At 32.7% G+C, this 19,435-nt stretch overlaps 1 long non-coding RNA gene across 1 annotated transcript in view; it reads left to right on the top strand.

Annotated features, from left to right (window-relative positions):
- LOC110255496 (uncharacterized) overlaps positions 1–19,435 on the top strand; it is a 714,189-nt gene that overhangs the window by 501,768 nt on the left and 192,986 nt on the right. The window contains exon 3 of the long non-coding RNA XR_014816017.1: positions 5,937–5,982. This is a non-coding gene — a long non-coding RNA (uncharacterized LOC110255496). The remainder of the gene's footprint in view (positions 1–5,936; positions 5,983–19,435) is intronic.

Below are 19,435 nucleotides of genomic sequence, written 5' to 3'. Positions count from 1 at the left end.
TTAATAATAAGCAAATAATTACATTTATGTTTTAGTAATATTAAACAAATATTTTAAAGGATCTACATATTTATTTTTAATTTATTTGTTTCATGTATTTGTTTTTTAAAAACTCCAAAATAGTTTTTTTCTTGTATAAATATCCATTTTAAGATAGGTATTTACTGGACAGACACAAAAGGAAAAGTCAGAATCCACTTTTTCATGGGAGAAGTATCAAAAAATATGAGACTATGTTATAAAACTACCATAATAAATATAAATAATAAGCAAATAATAATGACTTATATTTTAGTAATATGAAATAAATATTTTAAAGGGCCTATTTATTTTTTGATTTATTTACTTTATATATTTATTTTTTAATGCCAATTTTTTTTAGAAATATCCATTTTAAAATAGATATTTATTTAATTTCTGTTTGATCTGAATGGGTTATGAAATACATTCTCTAGTACTAAATTGATAAAAGTGTGAATATCTGGAGTAAAGGAAATTGAAATATATAGGTTTAAGTTATAGGTCAATTTATCAGATGGCAAATTAACTTAAAAAAATCAAAAAATTGCAAAACATATTGTCTTTTACTTATATTAATTTTCCAGTTAATTGAATTATATTTTTCTCTCACTCTCCAACTTATGTCACCATTTCAGTTACTTTATATTATGTTGACAATTGAAAAAAAATCAGAAATTTAAAAAATAAATTTTAGACAAAAGCACCTGAGTATTTCACACCAATCTTATAATTGAAATATCTTATTGAGGCATTGGAGAACTAGGATTTCAAGGCCAAATACGGAAGAGAAAGGAATAATAAGTTAATGAGAATTTTTCTCCATCCATAGGGCAATTTTTACTCTGAAAGCTAAAAGTGGGAACCTAAGTAGATACATAGTTCTTTCAGCAGAATTAGGAAATTCTAAAGAAAAGGATACTAATAAATCCAAAAGATTTTCAGATCGGACTCTTGAACTGTATCATAGGAGTCAGTATAACAGAAGTATTCCCGATTTTATAAACACTAAAGACTAAAAAATTTTACTTAATAGATGCCATCACAAAACAGGAAATGTAAGAAATGAACACACTGCAAAATTAAAAATTGAGAAATGAAATAACCAAAGCTAAAAAATTAATAGACAATATTATATAAAGTTGAAGAGAGACTAGTGAACTGGAAGGTAAAGCAGAAGAATATATACTCTACAGTTATAGACAGATATATGAATGGAAATTACGTGTAAAAACATGAAAAAGAGGGTTTTTTAAAAGCTAGTGTATGTGCAATTGGTTTTACAAAGGAGGAGAAAAGAATTGGGAAGAAACAATATTTAAAGTTATAATGGCCAAGAATTTTTCAAAGCTGAGTAAAGTCAAGTCACAGACTGAAGTTGTACTACATCAACCCAAGTAAGACAAATACAAAGAAAATCATATCTGCTAGTAGTACATACAATTCATATGCATTAGCTTAAAACCAAATACAAAGAGAAAATTCTGAGGCAATCAGAAAAAAATGCATATTACCATCAAAGGAGCAACAAAAGCCATGATCAGTGACTTCTCAATAAGAATAATGGATAATGCAATAAAATGGAAATACAATATTTTAAAAATATACTTCTAAAAATATATATCCATGAAGCTTCTAAAAAAAAAAAAACACAGGAGAATAACTTTGTGAATTTTTATATAAGCCTTTTTTACAGGTTACAAATGCAACACTGAAAAGTTTTTAAATGAACTTTATTAAAATTACAAATTTCTATTTATCGAAGATACCATTAGGAAATGAGTAGACAAGCTATAAATCATTAGAAAAGGTTACACATATATATTATGCATACAGCTTTCAAAGGATTTTTAAGGATAATAACAAAAATACTCCTATTAGTAATGAAAATAAGAAACATCTAGAAATGGATAGAAGGCTTGAACAGAAACTTTGCAAAAGGTTTTTGACTGGTTGAAAATTCATGAAAGATTGCTAAGACAATTAAGCATCAGGTAAATGCAAATTAAAACCGTAATAAGATCCCATTTAGGACATTTAAAAGCCAAAGGAAACCTGAAGTTATCAAATGTAGGAAGATGTAAAGCACTTAGAGTATGCATACATTGTATGGGAGTAAAATATGATAGAACACCTTTGAAAACCTAATTAGGAACTTTCTATAAAGTTAAACATACATTTATCTATGACTCCAAAATCCTTTCTTGGGGCTCTACGCAGCAAACATATATGTCCACACAAAGACCTCTACAAAAATGTTCATAATGATCTTATTCATGATAGCCATAAGCTTGATGGAACCCTAATGTCCTTTAGCAGATAATGGAGAATTTGTGTAAACTCATATAATGGAATAAGATTATGTGATAAAAAGGAAGAACTATTTATATATGCAACAACATGGATGCATTTCAATAACATTACATTGAGAGAAAGAAAGCAAATGCAAAAGAATATACACTGTATTATTCCACTTTAAGAAGAGATCAATGTAGGGAGAAATAAGAAACTTGTTGTTTCCAGGGGTGGAAATGGGAAAGTTATTAGGTTAATAGGAAAGGGCACAAGGGATATAAAATTGGGTATATAAGAGTACTAAAACTCAAGGAACTCACTAATAAAGATGTAGACATTTCATTATGTATGTTATACATATGTTTCTTAATGATAACGAATAATATAAATAAAAATATATAAACATTTTGTAGTCTTTAATCATTAAAGATATTGAGTAAGAAATTAATCCAGCTTTCCACGTAAAACAAAATAATTCTGTTTTATGCACACTCACACAAAAATAAAAGTAACACTAGTTTTATTAGAAGTACATTGTCTTAATACCAAAATGTGACAAGGACAGTATAAGAAAGCCAAATTCCAAACCAATCTCATGAATAAAGATTTTAAAATTCTAAATGAAACATTGGCAATTCAAATTCATTGTGTTTGTGCATAGGTATGTATGTATGTATGTAAAATCACAACCAAGTTGGATTTGTTCTAGGAATGCAAGTTTCTTTTAATATGTCATTAATGGCAGTTCCCATTGTGGCTCAGTGGCTAACGAATCAAGGAACCATAAGGTTGCAGGTTCGATCCCTGGCTTCACTCAGTGGGTTAAGAATCCAGCGTTTCTGTGAGCTATGGTGTAGATCGCAGACGTGACTCAGATCCCATGTTGCTGTGGCTCTGGTGTAGGCCGGCAGCTACAGCTCCAATTAGACCCATACCCTGGGAACCTCCATGTGCTGCAGGAGTGGCTCTAGAAAAGACCTTAAAAGACAAAAAAAAAAAATATATATATATATATATATGTATGTATGTCATTAATGTAATTTACTATATTGCCAAAGTTGGGGGTCTTCTAATTCACCCTAAATATGTCATAATCACGAGAAGTGATTTAAAGATAGTAAATAATTATGGCACAGTTACTATTTTGTAGTCAGTAGAATTGCTTGACTGCTTGAAGGAAACAGTATTCAGCTCATATTAGAGATCTTCTGTGTCTGCAGAATGATCCATTGGCTAATACATAAGAAAACTCATATTCTAGATGATATTTCCTTAGCCAAAACCCTGTCTACTTCCATATAATCACATTTCAGCAAACTTAGCCTTTGGATGAACTAATTCTCTCTGGATATAAGTGACTCTTCACTCGAGTCTCAGGATTTGTACATACTTTTAAGTGTCATATAACACATTTCATTTTTAATTTGTAGGAACCTGAGCAGTCATATTAAAGAACTGAAGGTAGAAAGTAAAAATAGGAGTGCATAGTTTTGCTTTTTTTAATTTTTTTTCAAACTTTCAACTTTTTCTCTCAGGATCCAGTGTTAACTTTCATTTAACAGCAATCTCAAAAGTATGTCTGTTAGTCAGTTCCCTAGAGAAAATGGTAAACCAGTAAAAACAGAGACAGTATAGTCATTTTTGGCACAAGAGCATAACTTTTTGAACATATCAGGAAGCGTCAATAAAATGTAGTGACACAATATAAATTGAAATGTGATATACTGTAGAATTACAGATTATAGAGTGTCTCTTCTAATATGCATGTCAATCTTGCAAGGGAATGATCTAAAACCCTCTGGTGTCTATCAGGCCATGGGGTCATCCTGGGAAGATATAGTCCTGATTCTATAGAGATCCACAAATAGAACACTGCAAATAAACACAGAGGTTCATGTCTTTATGTATTTCAAGAGATAATGTTTCAATTGGAAAACTGTAGTGTTTAACTTTGTGTTATGTCACAGGGTCCAGATTTTAAAAATACCTTAGTTGGAGTAACCATTTATGAAATAGTTAATTATTTGATTTAGAAAAGTATAAAAAAGAAAAGAAAATAAACACCAGACACTATACTCCATTTTCAAGTTATTGAAAATTACTTGAAAATTAAGTGTCATCTGAGATAACATCTATTTGATAGGTCAAATTTCAAACCAGTTAATTTCTATCAAAATGATTATTAATAGCTTATTTTATGTTAAATTTGTTCTCTGCTTCAAGTTTTTAAATGTGAAAACTTTTAATAATTTTATCTTTGGAAAGTAGTGTATGCAGTTCCCTAGGGTACCATGGGTTAAGGATCCAGCTTTGCCGCAGGTCACAGCTGCACCATAGGTTGAAACCTGGCCTAGAAACTTCCACATGCAACAGGTGAAGCCAAAAAGAAAAAAAGAAATTAAATTAGTGTATTTAAATATGTAGAAGTAAATAATGTTTTACAGACTCCAATTTCTCTTTATTTTTAATATTATGGTATCACCACCAATAAGACAAATGATATTTTATAATAATAAAATATCTATAATCAAAGAAAGAAAAGTTAATAAGTATTTTCATTTATCACAACATTTTTAAAAAGTCTAAGCCTGAAAACACTTCAATTACATGTTTCCCAAGGAAATATATAACACATATACATTATTCTCGTTCATTTTCTGATAATAGAGGAAATGCTTTTTGCCTTTAGGTAAAATATCAGCTGTAAGTTTGTCATGTATGACCTTTATTATGCTGCAGTATGTATCCTGTATGACTACAGTCTGGGGAATTTTTACCATAAATTCACATGGAATTTTATCAAAAGCTTTTTCTGCATCTATTGAGATGATCATATCACTTATATTATTCATTTTGTTAATATAGTGTATCACAATGATTGATTTGCAGATATTAAAAATTCTTGCATCCCTGGGATAAATCCCAGTCAATTATGGTATATGATCCTCTAAATGTATTGTTGAATTTGGTTTGCTAGCATTTTGCTGAAGATTTTTGCATCTATGTTCATGGCCTGTAATTTTTCTTTTTTGTGATATCTTCATCTTGTTTTGGTATCAGGATGATGGTGGCCTCATAGAATGAGTTTGGGAGTGTTCCCTTCTCTGCAATTTTTTGGAATCATTTCAGAAGGATAAGTGTTGACTATTCTCTAAATGGTAAAAGTCACTAGTGAGGCCATCTGGTCCTGGACTTTTGTTTGTTGGGAGTTTTTAATCACAGCTTCAATTTCAGCATTTGTAATTGATTTGTTCATATTTTCTTTCTGGTTCAGTCTTGGAAGATGGTAGCTTTCTAAGAATTTGTTCATTTCTTCTGGGTTGCCCATTTTATTGGCATATAGTTGCTTGTCATAGTCTCTTATGATCCCTTGGATTTCTGTGGTGTTAGTTATAACTTCTCCCTTTCCACTTTTAATTTATATATTTGGACATTTTCCCTTTTTTTTCCTTGATTATTCTGAAAAAAGGTTTATCAATTTTATTTATCTTTTCAAAGAAATATCTTTTAGTTTTATTGGGTTTTTGTTTGTTTTCTTAGTCTCTATTTCATTTCTTTCTTCTCTGATCTTTATGATTTTTTTTCCTTCTATTAATTTTGCTTTTTCTTGTTCTTCTCCCTAGATACCTTAGGTGTAAAAGTTAAGCTGTTTATTTGAGGTTTCCTGAGGTAAGCTTTTCTCATATAAACTTTGCTCTTAAACTGCTTTTGCTGTGTCCCATAGGTTTTGGATCATCATGTTTCTGTTTTCATTTGCCTCTAGGTATTTTTTAAATTTTCTCTTTGATTTCTTCAGTGATACATTGATTGTTTAGTAGCAGATTGTTTAGCCTCCACATGTTTGTGAGGTCTTTTTGTTTTGTTTTGTTTTTTTAGCTATTTTTTACTTGTAGTTGATTTCCAATCTCAAAGCTTTGGGTTTGGAAATAATGCTTGATGTGAATTCTGTTTTTCCGGAGTTTATCATAGCATGTTTTGTGGCCTAGAATGTAATCTACCCTGGAGACTATTCCATGTGCACTTGAAAAGAATGTGTGTTCTGCTGCTTTGTGATGGAATGCTCTATAAATATCAGTTAAGTTCATCTGATATTAAGTGTCATTTAAGACTTGTGTTCCCTTATTGATTTTCTGTCTGGATAATCTGTCCATTGATGTAAATTCAGTGGTAAAGTCTCCCACTACTATTGTGCTTCTATTTCTTCTTTCATGTCTGTTAACACTTGCCATATATATTTAGGTGCTCCTATGTTGGTTGCATATATATTTGTATTTGTTATTCTTGTGTTAATACCTTAATCGTTATGCAGTGTCCTTCTTTTTCTGTTGTAACTGTCTTTATTTTAAAGTCTACTTTGTGTGATATAAGCACTGCTATCCCAGCTTTATTTTGATTTCCATTTGTGTGAAATGCATCTATCCCATCCCCTCACTTTTAGTCTGTGTGTATCTCTGGATCTGAAATGAGTCTCATGTAGACATCATGTATATGGGTCATATTTTTGCATCCTTCCAGCCAGTCTGTGTCTTCTGGTTGAAGTATTTAATCTGTTTAGATTTAAGGCAATTACTGATAATATGTTCTTACTGCTATTTTGGTAATTGTTTTGGATTTGTTTTTGTAAGTCTTTTTTATTTTCTTTTTTGTTCTCTGATTTCATGATTTGATGTTTTAGTGCAATGATTGGATTCTTTTATTTTTTAGTGTGTATATCTATTGTATATTTTGCAGGGAGCTATGCCCAAGTCATGTAGAAGTTCCCAATCTAGGGATAAAATTCATGCCACACCAGCAACCCAAGCCACATCAGTGACAATACCAAATCCTTACCCCACTGAACTACTATGGAACTCCTGTTACAGACTTTTGGTTTGTGGTTACCGTGAGATTTTGGTATAGCAGTGTGTGTGTGTGTGTGTGTGTAAAATTGTTTTATTCCATTTATCAATGGTTGTTCAGCAGATGTGATTTTGATGTGCTCATGAGAAGAGGTGAGCTCAAGGTCCCTCTCCTGTTTTGCCTACAAGCAGTCAGGCACTGTTTTTATTCTTATTTTCACAAGGCCCAAGAATAAATTTTAGAGTTTAGATTTGTACATAGTTGATTTGCTAAATTGGGCTCTTAATATTCATGCCACATCTCTTAAACTGGCTATTGAAAAATAATGCATCAAATAACTAAAATTATTACTGGAAACTAAAACTATGATTGAAATTAAAATAAGAACTAATAATGAATTATGTAATAAAATGAGTCAAGTTGGTGATATATAAGATAAAGTCAAAAAATTCTCACAAACTTAAAGTGACAAAGATATGCAATATATTTGAGAAAATTTTGGAGAAATGGATAAATCAAGAAATTTCCTAATTCCAGAAACAAGGTAGAGGAGAAAATATTGAATGAAATTCTCCTCAGTGAAATTATTGAAAGAATCCACTCAATTCTTAGTAAAATGGAGGAAAATAATCCACAGTAGACAATTAGAAAAGTATCTTTCCCACGTGCACCTCTGACACCTTACTACAGTTGCCTAGATTTTTATTCTTTTTGTGCTTCCTTATAAATATACAGATGGCATTACCAGTTTAGGTATGACTAATACAGCATTTTGCTAAAGGTATTTAATTTAGTCATTAAAATTAATAAAAACTAAAGTAAATGAAACATATAGGAAAAAAACAAGGAAGTAAAGGAATAATTTCCTTACCAATGTACAATGTACACCAAAAATACAAGTTTATTTTCAACGTCAGGAACAATCAGTAATGAAAGAGGAACATGAGTGACCATCTTATTATGCAATATTTTATTTGGAAAGATCACATCTCAAAAAGTAAATATTGCAGGACTCATAAGATATTTTCAATAAAAAGCCTTATTTTATAAGGAATCTTTGAATAGACACAGAATTATGAATTTTCCTATAAATTCAAAGTGAACTTTTGGATTCAGATTGTATTTGAGTAGGGTTAAAACTGAAATAATACCTGGTTTGATAAGGATTAGATGTAGGTAGAGAAAATTTCTTCTAAAAGATAATATGTACTTTCATAAATTTTAAAAACTAATTCACATAAATCAATTTAAATATATCAGAAACACTTATTACAAGAAAATTTTAGTAGTGAGCAACATATAATGAGAGTAGAAAAACTTAGTTTTATTGAATTACAGATTTGTTGTCATTTTAAAATTTAAATGAAGTAATGTATAGAAAAGAACACTTTCTCAACTTAAAATGACCATTATTTTAAGTAGCATTTTTAAATCTATGATAGTTGATGAAGCTTACTTGGAATAATGGAATATGAAATGGGCAGTAATACAAAAATAGGGCATTTTCTTTGGATGTCTTTTACTTTTTGCAATGCATATGTGGCAGTGCTACTTATTTTGGCAATGCTAAAATATGTTACATTTCATCAGGAAGTACATAATATCACTTTTAATGATGTTAAGACTGATCAGAGGAGTTGTGAAACTGAGGCCCAGGTGCAAATCATACCAATTAATAGGAATGTCCAGAGCGGAAGTCAGACCTCAGTATTTTTTAAAATTCCCTAGATGGTACTGATATGTGACAAAGTTTGGAAATTGGTAAATTGATTAATTAATTTATTTATTTTTGTCTTTTGTCTTTTTAAGGCTGCACCCATGGCATATGAAGGTTCCCAGCTAGGGGTCTAATCAGAGCTGTTGCTGCCAGCCTATGCCAGAGCCACAGCAATGCCAGATGTGAGCCGTGTCTGTGACCTACACCACAGCTCACAGCAATGCCAGATCCTTAACCCACTGAGCGAGGCCAGAGATTGAACCTGCAACCTTATGGTTCCTAGTTGGATTTGTTTCTGCTGTGCCATGATGGGAACCCCGGAAATCAATTAATTTAAATGATACTAACCAATCTATCTATTTATTTAATTCCATTTTAGTATAACGATCATCGCTTAGATCCATGATATCATTAAGGTATATAAATGTTGACTTTTTAAAATTCTGTTATTATGGTACTGGCATAAAGAAAAAATCCAGAAATACAGACCAATGGAACAGGATAGAAAGCCCAGATATAAACCCAAGTACCTATGGGCAACTAATCTATGACAAAGGAGGACAGAATATACAGTGGATGAAAGATTGTCTCTTCAATAAATAGTGCTGGGAAAACTGGCAAGCTACATGTAAAAGAATGAATGTAGAAAACTGTCTAACACCATATACAAAAATAAACTCAAAATGGATTAATGACCTAAATATAAGGCTAGACACTATAAAACTCCTAGAGGAAAACATAGGCAGAATGCTCTTTGACATAAATTACAGCAACATCTTGTTTGATCCATCTCCTAGAATAATGACAATAAAGATACAAATAAACCAATGGGACCTAATCAAACTCCAAAGCTTTTGCACAGCAAAGGAAACCATAAAAACAAAAAGACAACCCACAGAATGGGAGAAAATCTTTGCCAATGATGCAACAGACAAGGGCCTAATCTCCAAAATATGCAAACAACTCATGCCACTCAAAAACAAAAAGACCAACAACCCTATTGAAAAATGGGCAGAAGAACTAAATAGACACTTATTTAAAGAACACATACAGATGGCCAACAGGCACATGAAAAAATGTCCGATATTACTAACTATTAGAGAAATGAAAATCAAACTACAATGAAGTACTACCTCACACCAGTCAGAATGGCCATCATTAACAAGTCAGCAAATAACAAATGCTGGAGATGGTATGGAGAAAAAGGTACCCTCTTTCACTATTTGGTGGGAATGTAAATTGGTACATCCACTATGGAAAAAAGTTTGGTGGTACCTCAGAAAACTAAATATAGAGCTGCCATATGATCCAGCAATTCCACTGCTGGGCATATATCCAGACAAAACTTTCACTGAAAAAGGATACATGCACCCCTATATTCATAGCATCACTATTCAAAATAACCAAGACATGGAAACAACTTAAATGTCCATCAACAAATGAATGGATTAATAAGATGTGGTACATATATACAAAGGGAATATTACTCAGCCTTAAAAAAGACAAACTAATGCCAATTGTAGCAATATGGATGGAACTAGAGACTCTCATACTAAGTTAAGTAAGCCAGAAAGAAAAAGACAAATCTATGTGATATCACTTATTTGTGGAATCTAAAATGTGGAACTGATGATCCTATCTAAAAAAAAAAAAAAAAAAAAAAACCCAAAAAACAAAAAAATAAAGAAAACAGAAACAGATAATGGCTAAGAAGAGCAGACTTGGGGTTCTCAGGTGGGAAAGTGAGGGAGTGGAATGGATGGACACTTAGTGGTTTTTTGGCTGCAAACTGCGATATTTGGAATGGATGGGCAGTAAAGGATCCTACTGTATAGCACAGGGAAATGTGTATCATTGGGTCACTTTGTTGTACAACAAAACTTAACAAAACATTGTAAATCAACTAAACTTTAATAATAATAATAAAATTATATTATTATTTCTGAACTCATTAGCTGGACTTCTATAAAGAAATCTTCCTCATCAACAATTTGGCTATGGTAAATAACAATTTCTACAATAAATCAGTACTACATTGTCATATTTACCTTGACTTATATTAGAAGTGGTGTTTCCTGACTATTGCTTATGTACTATATGTGGCCCAAAGTCTTTTTTTGTACATTCAACAAACTAAAATTATGTTTTTTACATTTTTCTATGGTATTAATAAGAATTAAAAAAAAACATGTAATAAAGCCAGTATGTAGACTTGAAGAAGGAGAAGAGGAGGAAAAAGGGAGGGAGGGAGAAGAAACAGAGACTGGATGTGGAGCTTATCATATGGTCTTTTGCAGAAAGTTTGCTAATCCCTTGGTTTAAAATAGTTTGTGTCCTAGCGAATTGCCAAAAGTAAAGATAATTAATTTGGGTGTGTGTATAATTATTGTTTGTTTTTTGTAAACATACTCATGGACTTAATGTTACTTGTGGTTTCAATTATTGCAGTTCCTATTCTATTTGATGCTATAGCTCTTCTACATGTTAGGCCAATGCAAAAACTTTCAAGCTGTTTCCTGGTTTTGTTTAGTTTTCTTTTGTAATTTTATTGGATTCCAGTGATACTTGATAGCTTCCTTTTTTCCTAGTACTAGATGTTCCAGGACCACCTTGTATGTTTCTTGCCCCACACCTGCAACCAACCATTTCTTCAGGGAGTCCCAGTTCCTATTAGTGGGACATCATATTTAGAGACCCAGTTGTTAGAGGGCTAATTGCTACTGAATTGTCTTTTTTTGTAAATGAGGTTATTTTTTTCATTTATTTTCAATGACTGGAGCTTGAGAATACATATTTATTTTATAAATTAAAAAATGAACTATTCAATCTTTCCAAGTGATATTCAAAAATCACTTATAAGAGTAATTTTTCTTAATTTATATCTCCTTTCTTTTATGCTGAAGTCTTAATTTATAGCATTAACATACTTTCTTATTCTGTTCATATGTTTAAAAATAACAGTACTATTAATTAATGCAATTTAAAATTAAGCAGCCTTGTTTTATGTCCATTTTTATTTAAATACACATTATTTAACATATGTTGTTGATTCTTTAACATTGAACTCAAAGCTTTTCTTTTTTATTTTTTTATTTTTTTATTTTTTTATTTTTTTTTGTCTTTTTGCTATTTCTTTGGGCCGCTCCCACGGCATATGGAGGTTCCCAGGCTAGGGGTCGAATCGGAGCCGTAGCCACCGGCCTACGCCAGAGCCACAGCAATGCAGGATCCGAGTCGCGTCTGCAACCTACACCACAGCTCACGGCAACGCCGGATTGTTAACCCACTGAGCAAGGGCAGGGACCGAACCCGCAACCTCATGGTTCCTAGTCGGATTCGTTAACCACTGCGCCACGATGGGAACTCCATCAAAGCTTTTCTGACTTACAGAAACATTTTCTTTCAAAGGCATATAATAGACTGCTTGCACTTTTGAAACACTGGATTACACCTTAGTACTGTGCTTGGGTTCCGTTTTAAATAGCAAGATCACCACAAAAAAGCAGAAAATGTAGCACCAAAGAGATGCAAAAAAGAATACATTTTTAGGGTAACAGCTAAAATAAGGAAAAACATCACCCTTTTGACATTCACTGATCTGATGTCATGTACATCAGGGAACTCAAATATACATGAATGACTGTAAAAAGAACTATGAGTATTGATTTTAGTGTTACAAATAAATTTTAGAAAGTAAATTCTCAAGTATAGCATCTGTGAATAGCCTGTGTGTGAGAGATTCATAGGTAACATTATAAAGAGAGAAGAGATATTGGAAGAGTGAGAAATAGTTTTATCAGGTTGACTTCAAGCTTAGGAATTTTAACTTACAAGAATTTGTTCGTGAGACAAGAGCATTACAAATTTTAAGCTAAACAGAGATAAAGCTTTATTTTGGTTTTATAATGATCACTGTGTTTGTGTCAGGGCAGAGAGATGGGGTGAGAAAAAAGTTAGAGACTAATCAGAAGCTGTAATACTTATTCTGATAAGAAATTGTAAGCCCTATAGTAAGGAAGTGGCAATGGTATTATGTGAAAGGGTTGGACATGATGACTGATTTAAGATGAAGGATAAATTAAAAGGAGGAGACAAAGTTCACTCTCTGGATAATGGAGGTGATACATAGTGAAATAAGAAAGGAGAAAGCCAATTTCAAGAGGTAAAATGGAAAATTAAGTTTGGCCACTGTGAGATACCACCTCACACTAGTCAGAATGGCCATCATTAATAAGTCCACAAATAACAAATGCTGGAGAGGGTGTGGAGAAAAGGGAACCCTCCTGTATTGGTGGGAATGTAAGCTGGTACAACCACTATGGAGAACAGTAGGGAGGTACCTTATAAAACTATACGTAGAACTACCATATGACCCAGCAATCCCACTCTTGGGCATATACCTGGACAAAACTTTCCTTAAAAAAGACACATGCACCCATGTGTTCATTGCATCACTATTCACAATAGCCAAGACATGGAAACAACCTAAATCTCCATTGACAGATGAATGGATTAAGAAGATGGGGTTCATATATACAATGAAATACTACTTAGCCATAATAAAAAAAAATGCTATTCGCAGCAAAATGGATGCAGCTAGAGATCATCATACTAAGTAAAATAAGTCAGAGAAAGACAAATACCATATGATATGACTTGTGGGAATCTAAAATATGCCACAAACGAACCTATCTACAAAACAGAGACACATTCATAGACATAGAGAACAGACTTGTGGTTGTCAAGGGGAAGAGAGGAGGCGGTGGGATGGACTGGGAGTTTGAGGTTAGCAGATGCAACCTATTACATTTAGAATGGATGAGCAATGATGTCCTACTGCATAGCACAGGGAACTGTAACCAGTCTTTTGAGATAGACTATGATAGAAGATAATATAAGAAGAGGAATATATATATACATATATATGACTAGGTCACTTTGCTGTACAGCATAATTTGACACAACGTTGTAAATTAACTATACTTTGATAAAAAATAAATATAAAAAATAAATGCTAAAAAAAAACAAGGAAGGTTAGCGTATCTTTCTTGCATCTGCCACTTTTCAAATAACTGTAACTCAGAATAGTTAATGTCAGATTGGCATGTTTAGTGCATTCTATATCCCTTCACCATATTTAGTTTTAGTTGCTTATGTGATATCTGGACACAAGTTTCCAGAAAATATGTAGGTATATGAATTATCTTTTTAATGAAATTCAAGTAGTAATGATAGAACTGAGAGCTGAATTTTTTTTTAAGTACAGAACAAAAACAAAATATTATGTTAAAGGATATGGAAGAATATGTGAAAAAAATATTTTTTTAAAAAACGAATTGGCCAGAATGGTAAGAAGAAAATGGAGAATGTTTTCATGGACGCTGAAGAGGAGAGAGTTTCAACAAAGAATAAGTAGGTAATGGTGTTAATTACAGCAAAAAAAGTGAAACAAGTTAAACTCAGAAAGCCATCCAAGAGATTTGGCAATTAGGAAGGACCTGGTGACCCTAGCAGAGAGAGTTTCACAATAATAAAAGCCAGATTGTTTTAGTTTGAAAGTGAAACAGATGGTTAAAAAAAAAATCTAGGTAGCCTATTGATGATCAAGCACATGCATTCAGGCTTGTCAAAGTTCAAATATCAATTCTGTCACTTGAAAACTATATTGATGTTGGAAATTGATTCAGTGTTTCATGCTGTTGTCTTGCCATCTGCATAATCCAATAATAGTACTTGAATCATAGAGTATTATTCTAAAAAATAAATGAGTTAATGCACTTGAAGTTCTTAGAACAGTGCCTGGCATAGTGTAAACACTTAATAAACTTACAAGAAAAATACATTCTGATCGCATATTTTTATAATAAACACTGTTGAAAGAAACACAGCAATCAAATAGAACATCCACATAATTTAAATCTATTTATTGGGAAAGAAGGAAGACATATAAACTCTTCAAATATCTTTAAACATTGGGAAAGTCCTTGTTTACTATTAAGCAAAAACAGACTGCAGAAAATTTAATTGTTATGTACTTCAGTTTCACAAAACTGGTGTTTATTTTTAACTTTAAAATCAGGTTCCCTTTAAAGAGCCTTTATAATATTTCATGTACATAACTTTACCATTTATCATTTTAAAATGTATTCTATATCATACATGATAATGTTTCACATTTTAGTTTTACTTAGGCTTAAAAATGTTTTAAATTTCTGAATTAAAAAATTAGTAAGAAGAAAAATTGTACCATTATGTGACTTCTAGTTTAATCAAAATGTTATGTTTTATTTATTTATCCTTTTACATCATGAAGTGTTGAAAAAAAATTTTTTTAATGTTGTGGTTTTCTTGGACGTTACATTACCATGAAACTGTAATGTTTTAAGTGTGAAAGCATTAGAGTTTCAAGTTTGATTTGGCAAGAATGCTTTTCTTTGGCAAACCTTTAGCTTCAAATATATACATGCCTATTTGTGGTTTCTTATGGTTTTAAGCCTCTTTAGGGAGAAAGAGATTGGCTTAATATGGTTAAAAATATCTTTGTGGGGTGCTGGCAGGTAAAAAGGGAAACAGACAAGAAAACACTGACTGCATGAAGGATTCTGAAAAGATGTCTCAGGAGGAAAAGAAATCATTCTCTTAACTATGTTAAACAAAATACCCATATTAGGTACAGTTCATACTTGACAAAATTGTACTTGATATTTATTTTAGCTAGATTTGGCTTGATATTAATCCCAGCTATTTGGTTTTCTATTTCTGGAACTTACTGCTAGAGTTGTCTTTACATTAAAAAAAAAAAAAAGTCTCTTCACTCCTGAGCAATTCACAGTTGTTTTACCAGATCCTCAAGCTCAATTGCCCCAAATACATAATTATCGACTTTCTCCTATCATTCCACTTTTTCCTATACAAGTGGATTTTTATCATTTTGGAGGATGTAGGATTACTCTTACTGTTTTAGCATAATTCAACAAAAAGTTTTAGGTAGGTAATATGTGCTATATATTATTTATATGTTCTGGTGACAGAGGGATAGAGAAAATATGTTCAAAGATTCCAGTATATGACATTCAACAAAAGAGCAGTCAAGTTTACAGTACATATTTAAAATCATTGTGAGCAGATCTTTCTAATGAGGCACAATGAGAGCAATTCATAAGAAGACCTAACCTTGCTTGAAATCAGACAATAAAGCCAAACACTGGAAATGAAGCATAACACAGTAGGTGTGAAGACCTTAGGGAATAATGACCTCAATATATTCACAGAGCTGCATAAAGACCAGTAAGACTGGAGATAAGAGTTTGGTTGGTAGGCAGGGGTTTGGGATAGTTTGTGAGATGAATATGAAGATGAAAGCAGGCATTATAGCCCACAAAACTTAGTATCTCTTAAGATACCTATTGAGTGCTTTCTAAGCATTGTTTTAAGTCTCTTATTTGAATTCACTCAATTTTTACAATAACTCCATAGTAATTACAGTGGGGTTGCATTTTATCCCCACTACATAGTGCTTACTCATAGTTTAACTGTACATTCTGGTAAAGCCCGGAAGGAAATACATAGATGAGTGCATTTTTTTTATTATCCTTCCAGCTGTGATGGAGTTGCTTTTAAGAGACAAATTTTCCTGCTGAGAATAAATATATAAGCTTAAAAAGTTTTTAAATAATAGCTGTTAGGAGGCATTGGAAAGGCATCAAAGGCAAATAGGACTTGAGGGACTAAGTTGTTAATACAGGAAAAATCATTAATATAAGTCCTAAATTCTTAATTGATTTTCATCCCAAGGTGTTAGCATATTTATAATTTATGCAGGGTAATCAGTAGCTAAGTGCTTTTGGAAGACTAAAGAGATTAGGTAAACAAAAAATGGAGTTGAAGACTACAAATTAGTCCTGCAGATTATAACTAAAAGTTACAACTGAAGGGCTGAGGTCACAAAGAAAACAAAACTATAGGGAAATGAGCATGGAATCCATCATTGCTTTTTCTGGAGGTGTTTCTGAATCCCTCCCCACGTATGGTTAAGTGGCCAGGAAGCCAAGCCTAAAGCAGCAGAAGCTAAAAACTAAAGCAAAATTTTAACAGTAACATAATGCTAGGGAGACAAAAACTGGAGTTCGGGGCCTAATAAGAAGGAAGATACCTTGAACATAACCCAGGCCTTCAGCTGAGACTTCTGAAGAACTTGCCATAAGAGGAGAGAGAAACAGGATCATGCTTCACAAGTGCTGAAATATTGCCCAAGTCTGCTATTAATCTGTACCTATTCTAATAAAATGCGAAACTAAATCTCCCCTGAAATAAGATAGTAAAACTCAGAGAATAAATAATTCATATATGAAATAGTTATTAAATCAGCAACCATACATATATGAGGAAAATCAATCAATCAAAAAATAAGAAAAAGACCTGAAAATGATGGTATTAGATTGGTGATCCATATATTCTATTTTTTAGACATGAATTTTAGAAAAACTATGTTCCAAAAAAAAAACCTTTTTTTAAAAGCTAAAAATTTTCACCAAGAATCTTTAAACTATTAAAAAATGGAAATTCTAGAATTGAAAAATACAACTTTTTTTTTTGTCTTTTTTTAGAGCCACACCTGTGGCATATGGAGGTTCCCAGGCTAGGGGTCTAATAGGAGCGGTTGCTGCCAGCCTATGCCAGAACCACAGCAATGCCAGATCTGAGCCACATCTGCGACGTACACCACAGCTCACGGCAACACCAGATCCTTAACCCACTGAGCGAGGCCAGGGATCAAATCTGCAACCTCACAGTTCCTAGTTGGATTCATTTCCACTGAGCCACGATGGGAACTCTGAAAAATACAACTTGAAATAAGAATTCAGTAAATGGAGCTAACAGTCACATAGACACTGCAGAAAGGCAGTTAATCAACTGGTGGACTAATCAGTAGAAATAGTTCAGACTGAAGAAAAGTGAGAAAAAAAGGATTTAAAAAAAAAGTTTAAGAGTTATTTGGATCGGAGTAAAACATTTCTGACATATATGTAACAGGAATCCTAGAAAAAGAGGAAAGAAATAGAGGGACAAAGCCAATATTTGAAAAGATACAAAAAAAATAGTTCAAAAATAGAATAGTAAATCAAGCCAGAGACAAAAAGCTGTGCAAATATACAACAGAATAAATGCAAGAAAAACATATGTAGCCACATCCTAGTAAAACACCAAAATCCAAAACCTAAGAGACATTTTCGGAAGTATCCATTATTTTTAATGACTGCCTGCTGATATTTTAATAGAAACTCTAGAAGACAACAGAAAATTAACATTTCAAAATGATAAAAGAATAACTGGCAACCTAGTATTTTTATCTTGATAGGATCTCACAGAATGTGGAGGAGGCCTGTGGATGACTGGAGGCTCTTGGCACCAGCACTGAGGGTTTTTTTTTTTTTTTTTTTGCTTTTTTAGGGCTGCACCCGTGGCATATGGAGGTTCCCAGGCTAGGGATCTAATCAGAGTTATAGCTACCAGCCTATGCCAGAGCCACAGCAATGCCAGATCCAAGCCGCGTCTGCGTCTTACACCACAGCTCACGGCAATGCTGGATCTTTAACCCACTGAGCCAGGCCAGGGATTGAACCCACAACCTCATGGTTCCTAGTTGGATTTATTTCTGCTGAGCCATGACAGGAACTCCAGCACGGAGGTTATTGCAGGTAAAGTAAGTAGTAGCAGAGGCTGGACCTGGTAGGAAGAGGCTCCCCTAGCCCTCATAATCTACATAGACTCTCATTTCTCCACCTCCTCCAATGGCATTTGCCACAGAATTACTCTTAGCACTCTACATCTAGCAGCTTGTCTCAGCTGCTTAAAGAATCAATGGCAATTTCTGTAAAGCCACTGTAACTGATATGAATATCATGAATTAGCATGTTACTGGGAGGGAGTGTTCTAGACGTAATATTTCCAGTGTGATATACTTTTTATATGTGATCTCCTTAAATGATGCAGATAATCTTCAAATCAACATGGCATGATCAGTGTTAGTGAACTTTTCTTAGCTTAGACATTGATTAGCACTTTGTAAAAAATTCTCCCAAGAGTCTTAAAACTCCATATTTCTCAAAGAACATAATAGGGAGATTAAAACATCTTGAGAATGTCATTGATATTCCTATCAATTACTAAAAAAGAGTCTAAATTTTTTTGTTTAATTTCCCTGGAAACTAGTCTCAGGAACATTTTGCATGTATATATATTTTCGATTGCTGGTGTAATAAGTGATTTTTCAGGATGTTGTATAAGACCCAGGAGAAAAGATTAGAACAAGTTGTTTCTCTGTTTTGGTTTTGTTTTGAGGTAAGACCTGGCAAGTGTGAAATACTGTTTGATCAGGAGTTCCTTGGTAGAAGTCCTTCGTTTCACACACTTTATAATAGAGTCTGTTAGGAAGGAGTTAGATCAGGAGTTAATTGTGTAAACTGAGTTGGAAAACCCTTCAACTTCAATTCTGAGTTGGCGTTTTTTTGTGTGAACATAGATAATACAGGCTAAGCGTATTTCACAATAAATTCACAGTATTTA

This window comes from Sus scrofa, chromosome 9 (assembly GCF_054392235.1).
Source record: "Sus scrofa isolate SSC_HxYL_T2T_F1_AM1 chromosome 9, Sscrofa_HxYL_maternal_Yorkshire_Landrace_v2.0, whole genome shotgun sequence".
In the NCBI taxonomy this organism is placed as follows: domain Eukaryota; kingdom Metazoa; phylum Chordata; class Mammalia; order Artiodactyla; family Suidae; genus Sus; species Sus scrofa.
The sequence above is the reverse complement of the archived record's forward strand: the minus strand, read 5'-3'. Positions and strand labels throughout refer to the sequence as shown.